The sequence below is a fragment of the Haemorhous mexicanus genome, chromosome 3 (assembly GCF_027477595.1).
Source record: "Haemorhous mexicanus isolate bHaeMex1 chromosome 3, bHaeMex1.pri, whole genome shotgun sequence".
In the NCBI taxonomy this organism is placed as follows: Eukaryota; Metazoa; Chordata; class Aves; order Passeriformes; family Fringillidae; genus Haemorhous; species Haemorhous mexicanus.
The window spans coordinates 23520188-23538520 of record NC_082343.1 but is presented as its reverse complement, the minus strand read 5'-3'; the positions used below and the strand labels follow the sequence as shown (position 1 = coordinate 23538520).

The 18333-nt window shown below is 40.5% G+C and overlaps 1 long non-coding RNA gene across 1 annotated transcript in view; it reads right to left on the bottom strand.

Annotated features, from left to right (window-relative positions):
* Nucleotides 1–15694, bottom strand: part of LOC132324690 (uncharacterized) — a 51058-nt gene extending 35364 nt beyond the window's left edge. The window contains exon 1 of the long non-coding RNA XR_009485700.1: nucleotides 15558–15694. This is a non-coding gene — a long non-coding RNA (uncharacterized LOC132324690). The remainder of the gene's footprint in view (nucleotides 1–15557) is intronic.
* Nucleotides 15695–18333: the final 2639 nt, after the last annotated feature.

Sequence of the window (18333 nt, the reverse complement as noted above, 5' to 3'; positions counted from 1 at the left end):
ATATATTATACTGAGGATATTCCTTGGAGTTTCGGAATAAACAGTGTGGCTTCATTAAAATATTAAGACACTGCAGTCAGAAATGCTCCTGTCTTGAATGTTAGACCTTACTTTGCTCCGAGAGTATCACTGATATCATTCTGTTGAATTAATAAATACAGTTGAATATGTTTACTGAATTTTGTCAGAAGCCTGGCAGCAAGTTCATTGCAAAAAGGAAATCCTTTGGAAAGCCTGTGTAATGATACCCTTCTCAATATATAATCAGTGCAGGAAACAAAAAGTGTGACAAAAAACCCACTGGATTTCAGCTCAGAGAAGGACATGATCTATGCTTATATATGGATTACAGATTGTCACATGAAAGAGACTATAATTTAGTTCTCATTTGATAGAGATTTGTGTCACAACTGTAAAACAAAACCTCAAAAAGTAGTCCAATAATATTTTTGAATTTGATTCTGTTCACAACTCTTATTTACAGACTTTGGTCCTGCCTTCTTCATGTTTATCAGAGAACAACCCATTTACAATTCCTTTCAGAAAATTCCAAACTCTCAAAGGCTCAAACCAGAAATGAAACAAGGAGGAAAAATTAACTTGTCTGAGAGAACTTCCATTAACTCACAGTTCTCATCAGATCAATACAGAAATTGGGTTCCTAGACTTATCCAGCCTGGCCACTGGCTTTTAAAATCTTATATGGGTGATGCAATACTTAAGTGTTGCAAAGGATTAAATTGTTAAGGACTGACAGAGCAGAGCATTTAAGCAAGTAAGCCTAATGAAGTAAGCAACTAAATATGACATGTGACTTCCATGAAGAAAGTCACTCTAGGAGAAGTTTAGCAGAGGTTTCTACAGCCTACTTTCAGATATACAGCATTAGAGGAGGAGGAATAACCCAGAGAAGGCAAAAATATATTTAATGTGTTATGCAATTAGGTAAAGCAGAGTATAAAAACCTAAAAACCTATTTAGTACATTGACCTATGAAAACCTGAAAACAGTTCTGTCAAGACCAGTAGCAACTTCATATGTTATTAACAGAGCAAGGCCTGATTTAAAATTCCCACGTTGCATCTTATATGGTGAAGTACTGTGCTGCAGCCAGAGTTACTGAGGGTAACAGAACCTGATCAATTCATAGACAGAACATTTTTTCCACAGGCATACATTACTAAACTGTATGATTGTGCAGAGGAAATAATTCACCAGTACTAAAGGATGATAAAGCAGATGTTTGTACTGTAGACATCAGCTCTCATTTGCAATCTGGACTATTTAGTTTAGAACACATGGTACAAGGGTGATTGGTAGTGAGAGGAAATACTGTGAACAAGTTACACATATCTCATTCCAAAAGCAGACTTTCTGCTTCGTGAAACTTCAAGTTTAATGCCAAAACCCACCAAAATAATTCACAACCCTGAATAATCACATTGATGCTAGTCTTGCCGCAACATCATGCAATTTCATTAACTGTACTATTTTGAGATCAGAAATACATAGTCTGCATGTTTGTGTATGTCAGTTAGCACACATTTCCCAGACATCCACATCAGCAATTACAGTGACATCTTCTTAAAAGATTTGCAAGCATGGATGAGTATTGCTCACATAGAGTGCATAACAAATCATGAAATGTATTTTGTGGGGGTTTTGGGTTTTACCAAGAGCTTCTGGCACAGCATAACTCCATTCTATGCTGTCATTCCAGATCACAGATTTGTGAAAAACAAAACAAGCTCTCATTTACATTTCAGTCTGTGGTACACCATACCTAGCATGGAATTTCTCCATAAGCAACATTCACTCAGATAGAGTATATTTACTAATCAAGAGTTGGGGAATGCATTAAGCAATTGCTATACAATCAACAGTGTACTTCCCAAGGACTGTAGAAAGTATATTCTTCAGAGATTACGAATTACCTACCACAGTGAGTCACTCAAAATCCCAATACTTGCTCTCTTTCCAAAAAGTCTTACTAGAACACAAGACCGAAAACAAAATATTTACTGTAAATGACTGTTGCTTTTGTAATATGCTCTGCCATTCTATAAATCAATCATTTATAAAAAATGTTTCATTTGCACATGACAATATGGGGCAACACCCACTACAAGGAAATAAATCCATTATCTCTGCCAGGTAGTTTTTAATAACTTCTTTTTCTTCATGATAGAACTTTTGATTAGGAAGTTATATAGAAAATATTAAACTGTTAAATAAATTTAATTTACAACCAATAGGAAATTCAAATCCATTGAAATAGCAGTAAGTTATAGAAAAAAATATATTTTTATATGTATTCATACATATGCATAAAATAAATTACTTATTACTAAACTGTATGATTGGTACTCATCTAGAGCACCAGCCTGGCAAAGAATGGATATCAATATAGTGGTTTTTCAAAAAACCAAATAACTTGTCAAGTGAAATCCAGTGATTTTGACATTAGTTTTGTGGAAAACCTGGCAGAAGAGATAAGGTTTTAGATTAGCATAGGCACACAAGGTGCATTACTGGATGGTTACCCTGAGCAGTTCTGTATATATTCTGAGATGTACTTGACTCAGTAGCTATACTTTATTATTATGAATACTGTATAACACATTGTGTTAAGAAAAATATTTAAATCCTGAACTTATATCATCAGTGGAACAGAACTGCCTGCTTTCATGTGAAAAACTAACATTGTCAGCTAAAAGAGATGGCCATTTGAACAGTAACTAAAAGGAGAAATGCAGAACTCTAGATGGAAGATTTATCTGGGCAGGATTAATATTTGAAGAAAATGTCTGTCCAGCATTCAGAGCAATAAAAGAAGTGGCACTGTACATCCAGCACAGGGAACAAAAAGAATCCATAAATCCTATTTTCCCAGGGCATAGTTATACTTATGCCAACAGAACCTCCCAGTGCATGGAGCCAAGAGGTAAAATAAAATTCTTGAGGATGGCCATGGATGTAGATACTCAGCAACGAAGGGAAGAGAGAGACCACTTTCACATGGGAAATTCTGCACTCCATTAGCTCCCAGAAGAGCATTCTCACGAAGCCAAACTGCTGTATGCACTTGACTGTTTTTCAGCCATTAATAGGTACATTTAGATTAAATTATACCTAGACTAGAAAACTTCAGGTCACTTAGAATTCTAACAAGCCTCTTTTTTCTACGATAAATAGTGATGCTCAAATTCTTACCTGTTGAGAATGAGTGAATTTAAGAGTGTAACTAAATCCCTTATGAATCTAAGCAAAACACTAAAGATTAATTCAATATGGCCCACTTCTGTTTTACATCCTGTACTGCTTGGTCACTTCCCTACCAAAAAACATCCGCAGAGCTATCTCTGGTTGATCCACACATGACTAAATCTGGGCATGTGCAAAAATAATTCTGTAATTAGAATGTTCAGAATTACACAAGATGCATGCATCACAAGGTCCTTCTAAAGTTACTTTACAACCTCTGGTGTACATCACAGTTTAGAATTTTAAAAGTGTAGATTGCAACTGACTTACTTTCTGGTTTCATGCAAGATGTGTTCATACTGGCATACCATTCTTTTTCATAAGAAAAAGCTTTTATACTCCTTTAGCCTGAGTGGCTTTTATCCTACACCAACAGAAACAATAAAATCAAAGAGAAACAGAAGTTTCTCCAAGAGCTGTCCTCATAAAGGAAAGAATTATGTTAACTCACAGTAATTATTAATGCAGTCATAACACTGGCTGCAATATAATCTAGACATGCCTGTTCTAGCTTTGGAATAATTTCCTGGGATACTTGCAGAGATCTAGGTGGGGCAGCACAGAGCTCAGAGATGGCTGGCAAAATGGTCTCTTTTGGGCAGTCGGAAGCTCAATGGAATTGAAAGCTTTGCAACAGCAGTACTTTACAACAAAAATACAATGTGAATCCTCACACAAGATTAACAAATCAAATTTACAACTACACATCCTCTTAGTCTTCAACATGCTTGGATGATCAGAGCCCTCACTTCCCTAAGTTTTGCCTTTATTAAGGAATTAATACTTTCATTCTTCAAAAGGCCCATACATGGATGAGACTGGAATTTCCAATCATCCATTGCTATTTGATCCAAGATACACAATCTCCTTCAGGCTGCTTTGAAATTCAATATTAGATTTGATTTTGTTGTAATCCTAGCTCAAGCTGCAAGTTAAATACTGTCATTAATTTAAGTCCTATCTATGCATTTAAAAAAAACCCAACAGCATAGGAAAATTAAAGGACAGGTAAAGATCAATTTACACAGTTGTCAGTTGCTCACACCACCAATTCCTGCTTACAGCACTCATATGCTACTAGTTTCACAGATATTCACAATTCCTAGCACCTCTCCAGAATAAGCAATCCTCTAATAATTCTAAGAATCCACTAATAATAACTATGACAGCAGCAAAATCCACTATAATAAAAAGAACCAGGAAATGTGCACCTGAGTCCACCCTGCCACACAAAATGAGTGGATTTCTTGTACAGACACATTATCTCACCACCACTTTGCATTGTGGTGACTCTTTGGGCTAACAGGAGGACATGAGTTACACAGCAGGAAAAACCCCAGTACCATGCTCTGGAGTCACAGTGGTCTTCCTTACTGTGTGATTTCTCTCAACACCTACAGACTGCCCACACCAACTCAGATCCACTGCTCTTCCATGCCAGCAGTGGTAGAACAACGTAAGGGAAGCGGCCTGTGCCTCCCTCAGTGAGGGTCAGGGTCAGGTACAACCATCAGCACAACTCAGGGCAGCCCTCCAAATTCCCACTGTTGCTCCTGATGCAGTCCTTATAAATTATTCCAGGAGAGCTGGTCATAAAGCCATTCCAGGCTGTCTGCACATAAAAGCATTCTGACTGCTCAAGTGACTCCTGTGCTTGGGCCATGCACAGGGGCCAGGAATGCAGAGATGCTGTAGTGGCTATGAAAAAAGGAGGAGGAACAAGGAGGAGGACAAAACCTTTTTGGTCTATTGCCTCATGTGCAGATATCAGGGGACAAAGCAGACAAAAAAACACTCCTAAATGGAGAATCAGTACAGGATTATGCTTCCATGTTAATAAGAACAAACAAAACCCCCAAAACATTATGGTTATTAGCTATTTCTTTTTTTTCCTCAGGTAGGAAATGAGACTTTAAGCAAGAAAAACACTGATACTTGAAGTAAAAGAAGATCCATCAGAAAATTTTCCTTCTAGAAACTTAATCTGTGAGTAGAGACATCAATGCAATATTCTAAGACATGCTTTGTTGTCTAATTGCCTCTTATAAAGAATTAAAGTGACATTACTGTGCAGAACAAAAACGCACCCTACAATCTCTCTACAATCTACTTTAATACATTTCTTTTCCTAGGCTTAAAGACAACAGCAACATTAATCAAAGAGATAGTAAGTAATTCTACTACAGAAAAAGTAGCTCATCTTCCCTAAGAGATATAATGATTCCTTATACTGACTTTTATCTGTATACTATTCTGACCTGTTTTCTATTCCATCATGTGAAATTACTGAGGGATGCACATAGTGAAATGTAAGAAAAGGCAGAAGACACCTCACAGAGCAAGAAACTCTAAAAAAGGAAAAAAAGTTATATTCTGATCATGTTCATAATTCTTCTTTATATGACTTTCAAAACATACTTCATCTATCCTGAGAATTACAGACTACTGAGGAGGTACAAACATTACCAAACCTGCACCAACCCTCAAAGTGACAGTGCTTTGCAATGATACAAGTGGGTGACCAAGTAATTGGTTTGCAGAACTACAGGAAAGGGTGACTTCCCGACTATATTGTGCATGTTATTCATAAATTTTAAGGTAATTTAGGTAATGTATTAATAAGGTAACCTAAAAACACATGACAAGCTGACACTTTATTTCCTCAGTAAGACAATACTGTCCAGCAAATATTTGTTAGATGTTTTCAACTTTGTCCAATGTTATATGACATTTATGTACAAGAAGTGACAGACATTTTGCTCCTAAAATATGAAGTAAACTGTCTCATGGGTACTTCCCCCAGATGTCACAACTAAGAAATGAACACTACAGGTTACTGCTTTGCTTTGCCACAGTTCACTGTTTCTAGTAGGTTTTGAAGGTGTTCTTTGATCCGGCAGTGCTCTTTTACAGCGGTGCTGTAGGGTATTTCCTGATAAGCAGGAGGAGGCAGGAGAAGCCAAATGAGTGTTACTTTCTGCAAAAACAGAGTCACAGTTACAAACCTTTACGCAATAAGGGCCCCGCCCTTTGTGCCCTCCCCGTCACAGGCTGCAGCAACCTTCAGCAGGCTGCAAGTCGAAAGTCATGTTGAGAAACCAAACAATGAAATCAGCAACTTTTGTAACAGGTCACATGAACCTGTGACCATGACTTGGAGAAAGTTCTAAGTTTAGCAAACGTTGCATCTACTATTCTAATAATGTGACAAGGAGGTCTTGTTTAAAGGGTTTATTTATAACACTGTGTAGGATTGGGAGGTTCAGCCTGAAAATAAAAATGAGGTATTATTGGGAACTGACTAATAGTGACAACGGCCACTAATGGTTCTCCATTATTATGTGTGGGCTCATAGTAGGAACAGCAGGGAATTAATCAACACAGGCTTGTTATGTCATACAGTGACCAACTAACCCAAGTCAATGGAGAGATTTGTGCTGCTTTCAATAGCACTTGGATCAAACAAGCCACAATGCAAAAACAACCCAACCCCAAAACAATTGATATCAAACCCTTGGGTGCGTGCTAAATGAGTATGACTGAAGTTCCCAAACTGACACGTCGTCTGTGAACACCAGATACCCAGACCTGTGAGCACTCACAAATAGAGTTAATTGCCAGTAAATCTGGCAGCTGTTTCAGCTATATGTAGGTCAGAGTTTATAGAGCCAGGCTTTTATAGAGCCAGGCTTTGCAAACACTGCTAGAAACCCTTGTCACTGTTAGAGACCTGTCAGTGCATCTGCTAACACCTATGGTCTATTCACCCAACAAACTGACGCTGTTTAACATACTCTTGACTTTCTGCAAAGGGTTAACACCACCAAATAAAGGGGAAAAAATGTATGAACAAACCTAAACAAGAAGCAGCCTGAAGCCTTTGCTAAATGAACACACCCTCTGTGCAACTGAACTGCACTGACTAAGCTATACAAGCACCTAAATGCCAACTGCAGTTTGAACTACTGTATCTCTAGTTTAAGCTGTAATTACATTTTTATGGTCAGTTTATATTCTTATCAAATTTAGCTAAATGGAATAGGGTGAGACTATTGTACATGTTTAGAAAATGATGGAGGCAAAGAACAAGCACTTGCCAGTTTCAAAAATGTTTACATTTATACAATGTAACATGAGCTTTTATACTGTCTGTATATCCCAACTGTGCCTCAAAGGCCCAAACTATACACACTGTCATGACATATGGCTACCATGAATTTATTTATAACTTTGGGATCTCTCCATGTGCACAATAAGATGGAACAGGCATCCACAGCATACTTCAGAAAAGGACTGAATGAATTTCCAGTGTCAGATGTAACAAGGACTCTTCATAGACCACAAAGCTTTTGAGAAAAGCTATCTGAAGATACCCAAAAAGGGTGGCTTTCAACATGTTCTCTGTATATTGTTTCATACAATGAAAACAAAAGGAGACCCGAAGAAGGGGTAGAAACTATTTCTTCCTCCTTGTGACTTCTCTCCTTCTATTTACTTCAGTTCTGAGATAAATGCTCTTTGATGAATCTAAGTATTTAGCAAAACCAGGCAAAGACCATGCGAGTCATCCTCCCAATCCTATAAACACCAAAACTCCTGTGACTGTGAATGATTCCAGAGTTAATGATACAACACGTTAAAGGGACAGTTTACAGGAATGAACTGTCCAAATTGTAGGTCTTATTAAGAATATCATCATAATAAAATATCAGTTACAAAATGCTAGAAAATGTAATTAACCAGAAACTGCCAAGCTCATCTGTGAGAAACACTGACCCTGTGTGTGTGTGTGTGTGTGTGTGTGTGTGTGTGTGCGTGCGCGTGTGTGTGTGTCTGTGCCTGTATATATGTGTGTGAAATTGAAAAGTGAAAACAACTGCAGATAACATTCCTTGCTGCTGTTATTAGAAATTATATAAATCTACACTTATGGCATTTAACACATTCCAATACCATTATGTCCCACCTCTGCCCTGGCCTTGTGTAGAATGTTCACAGGGGGAGAAGAGACTAAGACTGGGGACACAGGTTATCTCCACTTGGAGGGTTTGCAGGAAGAAATTAGTGGGACAGTGAAAGTTCTATAACATGAAGGTACTCCTGAATCAATGCAAGTGTGGAACACTTCCACAACACTAACGCGTTTTTCAGTCCTAGAATCACTGTTACACATCACCAGCTGCTTGCTGACAGCCTCTTGTGTGCTCAGTGAGAATGGATATGGAAATCAAGATTTAACCAAGCCTTTAAAAAGATTGCTGAAAATAATTTTAAAAGAGTCCTTATTTGTGTTAAAGATCTAAATCAAACATGATTTATTTTCTTTTATACAGAGGGTCATTCTATACTGTATCTAGATTTTCATTGCAGCACTTAAAGCTGTACAAGATTGCAAATTCTTGTCCCCTTAGAAATAGCAAAATAACACTTAGAACACACATTTCCTCAATGCACAATCAGGAATACTGATTAAAAAAATGTGTCACCTCGTTTTATGGTTCAAATGTACTATAAAAATGTTCCCAAGAAACATCTGGTTTGTATTCACACCAGTTTGGTTTAAATACATATGTCAACAGACAATCCTCATATTCCAAGACAAGTGAAAACAGACCTTTTCAGCAAATTCAGCTTCACACAAATTCATTCTGAAATAAGTGATAATTTCTACTTTATTTGGTGGAGAAAATCATCCCCTAGTGCTAAAACTCTCAATGAACTTCAAAATCTTACCTTGAATAATCAATTCTTACCTCATCCTGTTATCACTGATCTCAGCAACACAGCAATATATGCTAAGGGATCATTAAGTAAACAAGCCCGTGCCTTTTTAGGTTTGAAATTATATTTTTCAGAGAACTGACAACAAGCATAAAAATTAATCATAATAACCCTTATTACAGATGCACTCTTACTTTCAACAGCTGAAAACTGTTTCTTCTCAGTGCAAAATGACTTAGCATTTAAACACAACAGCAATCAGGAAACAACAAAACTCTGCAGCAGTTCTCAAGAAGCAAAATAATAAAACCTGGCTTTCCTCATCTGCATTTTCAAGCCCTTACAAAGATTGCAGACTACCCAGGAGGTAGGAAGAGTACTACACTGTAACGACAGCTATTAAAAGCAATCTGAATCAGAGAAGTTAAAGCAAAATCAGGGTTAGTTTTAAGTCATCTGTTTAGTGTACTAGAAAAGTTAAAAAAAATCAGTTTTTTTCCAGATTACAAAGGGCCTTTAGGACATAAGCTACCATGACAAGTTATTGCAATTAATCTTTCTAAAATGCTAATAAAACTATAGATTGTATGAAAATTAAATCAAAGGAAGGTTTTTTTAGAGTTTTGAGCAACATTCAAGCAGTATGCAACTCAATCCTTAAAAATAATTTCATTTTTGGAGCACAAATCAAATTTAAAAGCCTAAAAAATTCAACTTGTAATTAGGCATGTGGCAGCATCGAAATGCTTTTTCAAAAGTAATTTAGTGATGTTACTGGGATGGGAGAGGAACCAAGCTTTTGCAGGAAATCTCTCAGTTCCAGAAAGTATGCCAAATTAGACAGAAGCTCATTAGAAAGCCTTTGAACACTCTGTTTTTACAACAACTCAGACATAACAATCAATCTGTGTGAAGAAAGGAAACCAAGAAGGAGCAAACTGTGCCACCCAAAAACCTCCACACCCAGTCGTGCATCACTTCAGTTAGAAAGAAATGTCACTGAGCTCCACAGGGACAGGGTCATGCCCCACTTGCAAAACAACTTTTCCTTACCTTCATTGCTTCTAAATGTAGGGCAAAAAGAAGATACCATCTCAGAACCATTCAATTAAAAAAATAATTTAAGATCTAAGCATGTAGAAAAGCCAACAAAATTAAAGATTAAATTCTCATAGGGCAACTTCTGATAGCATTTAAGTTTATTGCCATGACACGTGTTCATGCATTGGTTTTGCCTCTGCTGTGCTTTCAACTGAATGAGCAACAGATTTAGGATTTCTGCTAAGCATTGTGTTCTCTAGAGAAATGTTCCACAGTGCACAGTGCCCCACTGTTTATGGAAGTTTCAAAATGGTAGTCATGATCTACTGAGATCGTTTTCAACATCTCACATGTAATTAGGCATTCCAAGGCAAAAGACAAATTCCAAAGAATTTACTAACCTAAACAGTTACAAAAACAGGAGCCTTTGGGGAAAACAATGAGATTTTGCTTGTTTTAAACTTCTTTACACAACTGTGCCTGCTTTGCAAAATGTATTTCTCATTGTGACTTACAGTATACCACAGATGTTTCTTTGTGAACTTAATAAAGTTATCCACATTTTTTAAATAACAGCTGAACACCAGAGTTCCAATCCACTGACAGTCCTAGATAAAGGCAAGTAACACTCCAGAGAAGAGAGGAAAAAAAAAAAAAAGACCCAGTGGATACAGAGGAAGCAACAAGAAGTTTTGGAAGAAACAAACAGAAGAGAACAAAAGTTTCAAAGAGCCTGAGCTGCATCAAGGAGATTTATGTGAAACATTTTGACTTTACCCTCTTAGAAACTTTGATCTTTGGGTGGAGAGTGAGGTGGGTGAGGACAGGAAGGATTAGAAGGGAGAACAGAGGGCTTAATCTATTTCTGAATTTTGAAAGCCATATTTAATGTAAGTTTTCAAGTTGCACTGCTGGTACGCAGCAGTGGCAACAACAAAAAGTTCATAAATTCTGTAATTCATCCTGTCATGACAAACATTATCAGGTAACAATTCTGCACTGACCTTGAACATGGGATAGGTCAAGTGACAAAATGTCAATTAGAAATTCACAGACTTTTGAAATAGTTTCATATTACATAAAAAGCTATGATTGCCTTTTTATATGAATTAAACTGATTAATTCACAGTAAGCCATCAGAAAAATCTTTAGAGTTGAATGCTTTAAACTCTTACCAAGATTTAAGAGGGAAATAAAAAGGCACCTTTTTTGCTAAGATATCCAAATTTTCAATCATGCAACAAATGCCACAAACAGAACAAATACATTTGTGAGACTATTTGACCACAGTTGAATCTGTGAAAAGCGACCTTGTTTCAGTTCATTAAGATGCTGCAGTGGCTGTTCTGCAGAAAGCAGTCAGTGTTCAAAAGAAACAAGAGACACCTCTAATGTGCATTTTCTAATTCTCTCAGGTACTTACAAGATTAACAGCCTTAATGTTATGCTCACCACGTTGCCCTGGTGGGCATGATACACCTCCTTGTCTTTGACAGAAAGCATTGAACAGCTTACCCAAAACACCCCGTGGCAGACTGCACATACCCTAAATTTCTTGCTCACATCTTTACTCTTCTTTTCTACCTGAAAAGAGGAGTTATCATCATCACTGACAATTCTGCTTCCCTCAGAAAAAGGAAGTTATCATCCAAGGAGTGAGATAAGGTAATTCCTTTATTTCTCAAAAAGCCATGAATTCTTTGCTTTGGTGCTGCTAGAAACACAGGAGACTCCCTTGAAGAAAGTGACAGGAAACTGACTTAGTGCCTACGCCTGACCAAGGGCTGTTCATAAGTAACAGCACAACTGCACACATTTTTAAAAATCTTTTTTTAAACATCAGTGTTCTCATATGCCTTCACCATCCAGATTATCCCCACTTCTACTTCTAAAAACTTCTGTCATGTCCCTTCTTGACTCCCATCTTCCCTCATTAGCTCCAGAGGCAGGAGTGTAATAAATAGCTCTAAGGGTAACTGCCATTCCCCACCTTGCATAACGTAACCACCTAATGAGAAAATGGGATCTCAAATACATTTCAAATGCATCACGTTTCCTCCAGAACGAAAAAGCCAGACTGCAAGAACTGACTTGACATTCAGCCCTGGATCATACCACAAAGAAATCCTTGGGATTCTGAAGGAGTAGCGTGTTCAAGTCACAGAAGAAACTCCCAATTAATTTTTTTGAGAACTCCCACAAAACAGGAGTGCAACACTGCCAAATCTCCTCTACAGCCACAGGAAAGGTACAATCATAATTCAGCAACAAAACAGCAACTCCTCCAGCCAGAACAAAATCACAAACATCATACTGAGAAACAGAAATCACTCCTCCTTTCCCTCTACCCTCAGGCTTATAATTAAAGGAAACTCAAAAGAGATCCTCTTTATTTCTATTCCTTGAAAACAAAGAGCCCTGTTGAGTCAGGGAATCCAGTTTCCACCAGAAACTTCTTCTAGTCTGCTCTAAAAAATGGTTTCCAGGCATAGAAAAATACGGTGCCTTTTAAAAATAAGATCAATAGATCGGTTAAATGTAAGTGGACCTTCACAAGTCTCATAAGAATTAGAATGCCTTGATTATGCTGAAAAGCTAGATGTTTTCAGATAAAAGGGTAACTGACACTTAGAAGTGAAGAGGGGCCATCATGGAACCTGAACAGTTGTTAATTATTGCCTGCAAGAAGGCAAAGGGCTGACAGGAAGACAAAATTAGGTGCCAAATTCATGTTTCTGCTGAAACCACAGTTTTTAGGTGTCCACCTGGGTTTAAAAAGTTAAGCTCTGAGCTTATGTTTTAGAGGTGCTCTATTAGTCCACTTGGACTGCTTTGTGAAAACATTCTGCAGCTGCCAACAGGCCATTTCTGCCCTTCAGCCTGTGGGAGCCATCCCATGCCTGGCAGCTGCTTGGGTTCATCCCAATAACTTCCATCAGGACACTCAGTACAGTGAGCAAATGCCTCCCATTCTGGGATGAGAATGAGCAGAATCCACAGTTCTGCAGTCGAGGGCATTTATTATGCAAGACTCACACACAGACTGATACTGCTCAGCGCTCACAGACTTCCTGGAAGGTTGTTTCTGATAGGAGGCACCACCTCAAAGCCATGAAGGGCACATGGAAAATTCCAGGAAAGCTTCACTTCAAATCACAGGATTTTTTTTTTCTAGGTTAAGAAGATTATTTAAGTATTTTGCACGGAGGTTCTAGCATTGGCTAGTACACTACTGCAGAGATGTACACTCAGTACAGATTTTCTCTGCAGGTTACAGTAAGCTTAGAAATTTTATTCTGGTGGCTCATTCAGAAGCCTGTTTTATTGTCAGCTTACAGTCATCCAGGTGACTAAACAGTGAAGTAAGCATTGCAAATTCCCTCTTCAGAGGAGATGCAGTGTAATCTCCAGACAGCACATCCCAGGGCTGCTCTGCTGCACTTCAAGCAGTTATCTGTGCAACTACACATTTATGGCCCCAAACACAGTTCTGTTTGACAGGTGTGTCCCTAGCAGCATGTAACCAGGAACACCTTCGTGGAAAATTAGCAACTATTACATTTCTAGAAGCTAATGAGTAATTAAGGGTTTTGATGGAGACCACTATTTCAAGAACAGCACAAATTTACTGATACCATTTTCCAGAATTTCTTTTTTAAGGCAGCTGAAGGAGAAAGGCTTGTGCTCCTGAAAGCTTGCCCACTTCTTTCTTCCTCTGTATGACTCAATCTAATAAAAGACACAGCCACTCTAACAACCACACCATCCTCCCTTGGAATGCTCTGGGACAGCACAATTCTGCTCAGGTTTGCACTGCACCAGACATCACTACTCTGCACAAGAAAGCCCTCCAAATGCCACATTCAACCTTCACAAACAGATGCCACTGTATCACAAAGAAAGGCTGAAAAAGAAGGACTGCTAACATTGAATAGTGCACACAAAAAGGGCTGAACCTCTACGTCCTTCAATTTTTCAGCTGAGACTTTGGCTAAGCCTACTGAAAACCACTTGGGAACAATCTCAAATTAACTGTTTGGTTAAGTTCGGGAATGAAAATATCCCTGGTTTAGATTTAGTTCAGATTAGCTTAGTCTATATTTAGCTCAACACTTATCTTTCAAATAAAAAAACCACTCCAAACTTAGGGGTGAGAGCACACTGATGCAGACACATCAGCCCTATGGGGACAGAACTTGGCACACTCAGTTTTGCCTTCTAGAAATTTCAACCAACTTTACAGCGCCTCTACAAGGACCTTTATTTGGTGCTTGATTTGGTGTTTTATTTGGTGCTTATTGTGCAACTCTCAGTGAACTTTTTCTAGATCTTTCACTTGCTCACAGTGACTAGTGTACCAGAAGTTACTTGTTGATGATATAGTTCCTTGTTTCACGTGGTCCACCATATTTTCTTTGAACATGAACAGCCTGGGAAAATGCCATTTCAAATTATAGACCTATTTGCTGTCTGGTCTGTCTAGAGAAAGCAACAGCTTTGGGAGACAGACAGACAGTCACTGACTTTTATGAATAATTTCACAGAAAAACCCCATCCAAACCAACCAACCAACCACAAACCACGACCCCCCCACGCCCATTCAGAACGGATCAAAGAGGACCCAGCAGCTTTTTAACACCCAGTAGTGAAATACAAAGAGTTACAGTAAAGGGTATGTAAGCCTTGTCTACCAAATACTGCTATTCAAAGCTTACACATGTGCCCCAATACCCTTTCACATTATCTGATTCTTAGAAAAAAGACGAGGCCAGCTAAAGCAGGGGACTGTAAACAATCCAAGGCCTCAGCCTGTCAGAGAGTCCATGACCACAAAGGCTCTGAACATCCTCGGGCTGCTCTTGAGAGGCCGACTTGGCCAGTGGACCAGAAATGAGCCAGCATCCTTTTAACATTCTAGATAGAAGCTGCTGCTGTCATTGCCGTAGTTGAGAGAGCCACCGTAATATCAATGGCATCCTTGACACGGCACTTATGTAATAATTAATTGCGGGGAATGTCGTGTTCCAGCGGGCGCAGGAACCATCCCCCGGGGGAAGGCATAGCTTTTGTGTACAGGGAGAGCCGGGCACGGACAGGAGCAGCCCGCGGTGCTGTCCGCCCTCGCACACAGTTATCCTCTCACAGAGCACCCCGCGAAGGGAGCTCCGGCAGCGGCTGCCTTGCTCGTGCCAAAGAAAGGCGAATCCCCGGTACGACGCAAAGAACGCCCTCGCTGTTTCAAGGCCCATCAGTGCGGGGGCGCTGCCGGCGGCCATGCGGGCGCACCCCGAGGCTGGGCTCGGCCTCCTGCCCTCACCGCCGCCATCCTGAGGGGGACACGGAGCCCAGCACGTGACGTTACGCCCCACGCCCGGCGCCGCATGACGTCACCGCGCCCGGCTTCCCGCCGGCGGCGCCTATAAATAGCCGCGCGGGGCGGCGCAGGCGCGCGCTCGCGGCGTGACGTCACGGCCGACGCGAGCGCGGCCCCGCCTCGCCCGGCGGGCACGGCGCTCCCCGCGCTCGCTCACCTTCTATTTTTATCGCGCCTTTGTTCCCGGGCCCGCCCCGCCGCCGCGGCGTGGACAGCGGCACGGGGCGACCGAGGGAGGGAGGGAGGGATGGCGGGGTGACGCCACCCGCTTCCCGGAACGGTGACGCGGCCGCTGGAATGCGCGCGGGGCTGCGCTGCCTTAAAGGGGCAGCGCGGGGCGGCCCCGCCCGGGGGGCGGCGCTGACGGACGGGCGCAGCTGCGGCGCCGGGGGGGCGCGGGGCGGCCGCGCCGGGCCCCGCACCGCCCGGGCTCTCCCGCACCGCGGAAAGGCATCCTCGGGCCGTGCCCAGCGCCCCGGGGTGTGCCCGCCCCGGCTCTCCCGGGCGGCCCCGGGGGATGCTCCCGGTGCGGTTCTCTCCATCACCGCTCCCGCCTCTGTCGCTGCTCTTCCCCCGGAGCGTGGCGGGCACGGGGAGAAGGGGCGCTAGGTTCTGCCCCGGGGCGGCAGCAGCAGCGCACGGACAGCCTCTGGCCGCCTCCGTGGGGCAAACCCACAAAGGCGCATCGCTAATAAAGCGATGCTAGTTTACAGAGAAGGAGTGCCTTGGTGTATTTCCTATACGTTCCCACGCGAAACGCGAGAGAACCAAATACTACAACTGAAGGCTTTCTGGGGATGTGTTAGGCATCAACTGTTTTGCATAATAAACCACAATTTTAACTCAGCCAGGAGCTGAGGGCTTCAAACTACAGGTGTTGCCCATAGTAGGTTGTCTTTGGGTCGGGGATGTGCTCTGAAATAAAGCCCCTCACTCATTATAAGGTCGAGATGATGCCGTACCATCATATTTAGATCATGGCTCGTAGGGAAATCTGGGGGGTACTTAGTCATCTATGGCATGACCTTATATTCCCACTCAATTTAGTAACAACAGTTGGTTTCTTTTAGGACATGTGAGATTTAATTTATTAACAGATTCTAGGATAAGTGGGGGAACTCAGAAAAGGCATGAGATGAGAAGGGGAAATGCTCAGAGGGATGGAGCTCCCAAAGAAATGTAAGTCTTGTCTCCCTCTCAAATAGAACATTAATGGAAATGCAGTCACTTATCAATAAGAAATTTTTATTCTGTTGCCCTAGGTGATTTATTTTTTTTCCTGACTAAAATTATATGGTTATGATTTTCAATTCAGCTTTTGCCTTTTGCTTACTTTTGAGCCTTTTTATTGAATAGCACAGGGGAATCTGTCAGAATGCTTAAACTTTTGTGTTCTGAGAATGATGTTTCAGCCATCTGGGGAAAAAAAAAGTTTACCTTTACATTCAGATGGTATATCCTATTCATCAGGATGGCACGTGTGAATATTGATAAATGTTTGAGCATGTAAGCTCCTGGTAGGCAAATACCAGAGGAACTTGCATGTTCCAGAAAAAAAGAAATGCTGGTTCTTAGCCCTGAGATAGCCAGTGTGTCACAGATGTTTGTCCCCTTGTCTTTAAACTCTAGAACGAATTCTGCTCTTGTTGGCCATTTGTCTGCTTTAAGCTGGGATGAGATGTGTTACAAGAACTTTTTGCTTGTTGAAGGGCTTCTGGCTTTTTGCATTATGATCCAAACATGAGCTGAAAGGGTGGGGTTTTTTTGTTTGTTTTTTTTTTCCTAGCTCATCACTGGCATTAACTAAACCAAGAAAGAGGTAAAAATAGTGAAATATCAAAAGAGGTTGTCTCTGAAATGCAATCTAATTAGGATGTCAATTTAAATAAATCAATTACTGCTATTGAAACTAAATAATGAATGTGAAAAGCTGTTTATGTGTGAAAGAGATCTGAAGTTTTCTTGAAAAAGTAATTGTATAAAAATTCAGTATTTTTCATTCTTGCTTGTATAAATAATCAGGCAGGCTATTCTCTCACCAATTTTATGTTTCAGTGAACCTAAGTTTGATTGTCACTTAAGCTTCCTTGTGAGTAATTATTATCATAGTTTCATGTCACTCATTAAATGAAAGTTGTTTTTTTTCCCCTAAATCCCCTAACCTACTTCTGTCATGCCAACAGGAGCATTCAGAAACTGGCACTGAGGTGCAGTTCTGATAAAAGTTTTCTGTTTCCCTGTGACTCATTTGACATTAACATAATTATGCTACAGGAGTCAAAGTGATTTTCCAACTATGAGTAATGCACAGCACTAGACCGAATGTTTACAGGACACCGAGGCATATCAGCCAGCTGAAGTAACCAGCTGCTGATAACAGCTGAACTAAGTTGGGGAATTAAAAAGTCTTCTAGCACAATTACCCTGCTTTGGCACTCGGTGTCCCGCAGGGCTGGGAGGTGTCGTGTGCCCCGCGGGGAAGGATCCAGAAGCAGGGCTGTAACAAGGAGAAGAGCAAGCCCGTGGGCAGTTCACACAACAAGTTCTTCATAGTTTTCTTCCCACTTGCATATTTATGGAAGAGTTGTGCTCAAAGGGGAGCAGTGATCTTTTCAAGAAGCGGCTGTATTTACCAGAGTTCATTTCAAAACACAAGTGACACACGTCCTCTCAGCCAGGAAAACAAGATCAAAATGAAACAGCAACAACCAAAAAATGAGATCATCTCACAAGTGCTTTGAACCTTGTGTATGGGAATAGCACAGAAGAAGAAAACCAATTTTGCCAACCAAGGCAAAGTTGAGTGCTGTTACCACAATGCGATATCTTTTCTCTGTAACTAAAGTATCTGTGCAGGTTAGTGATAAAAAGTACAGAGAAGAAGTGTAATGAATATATTCTGGATGAGTAGCAGAAACAGTAACTACAGAATG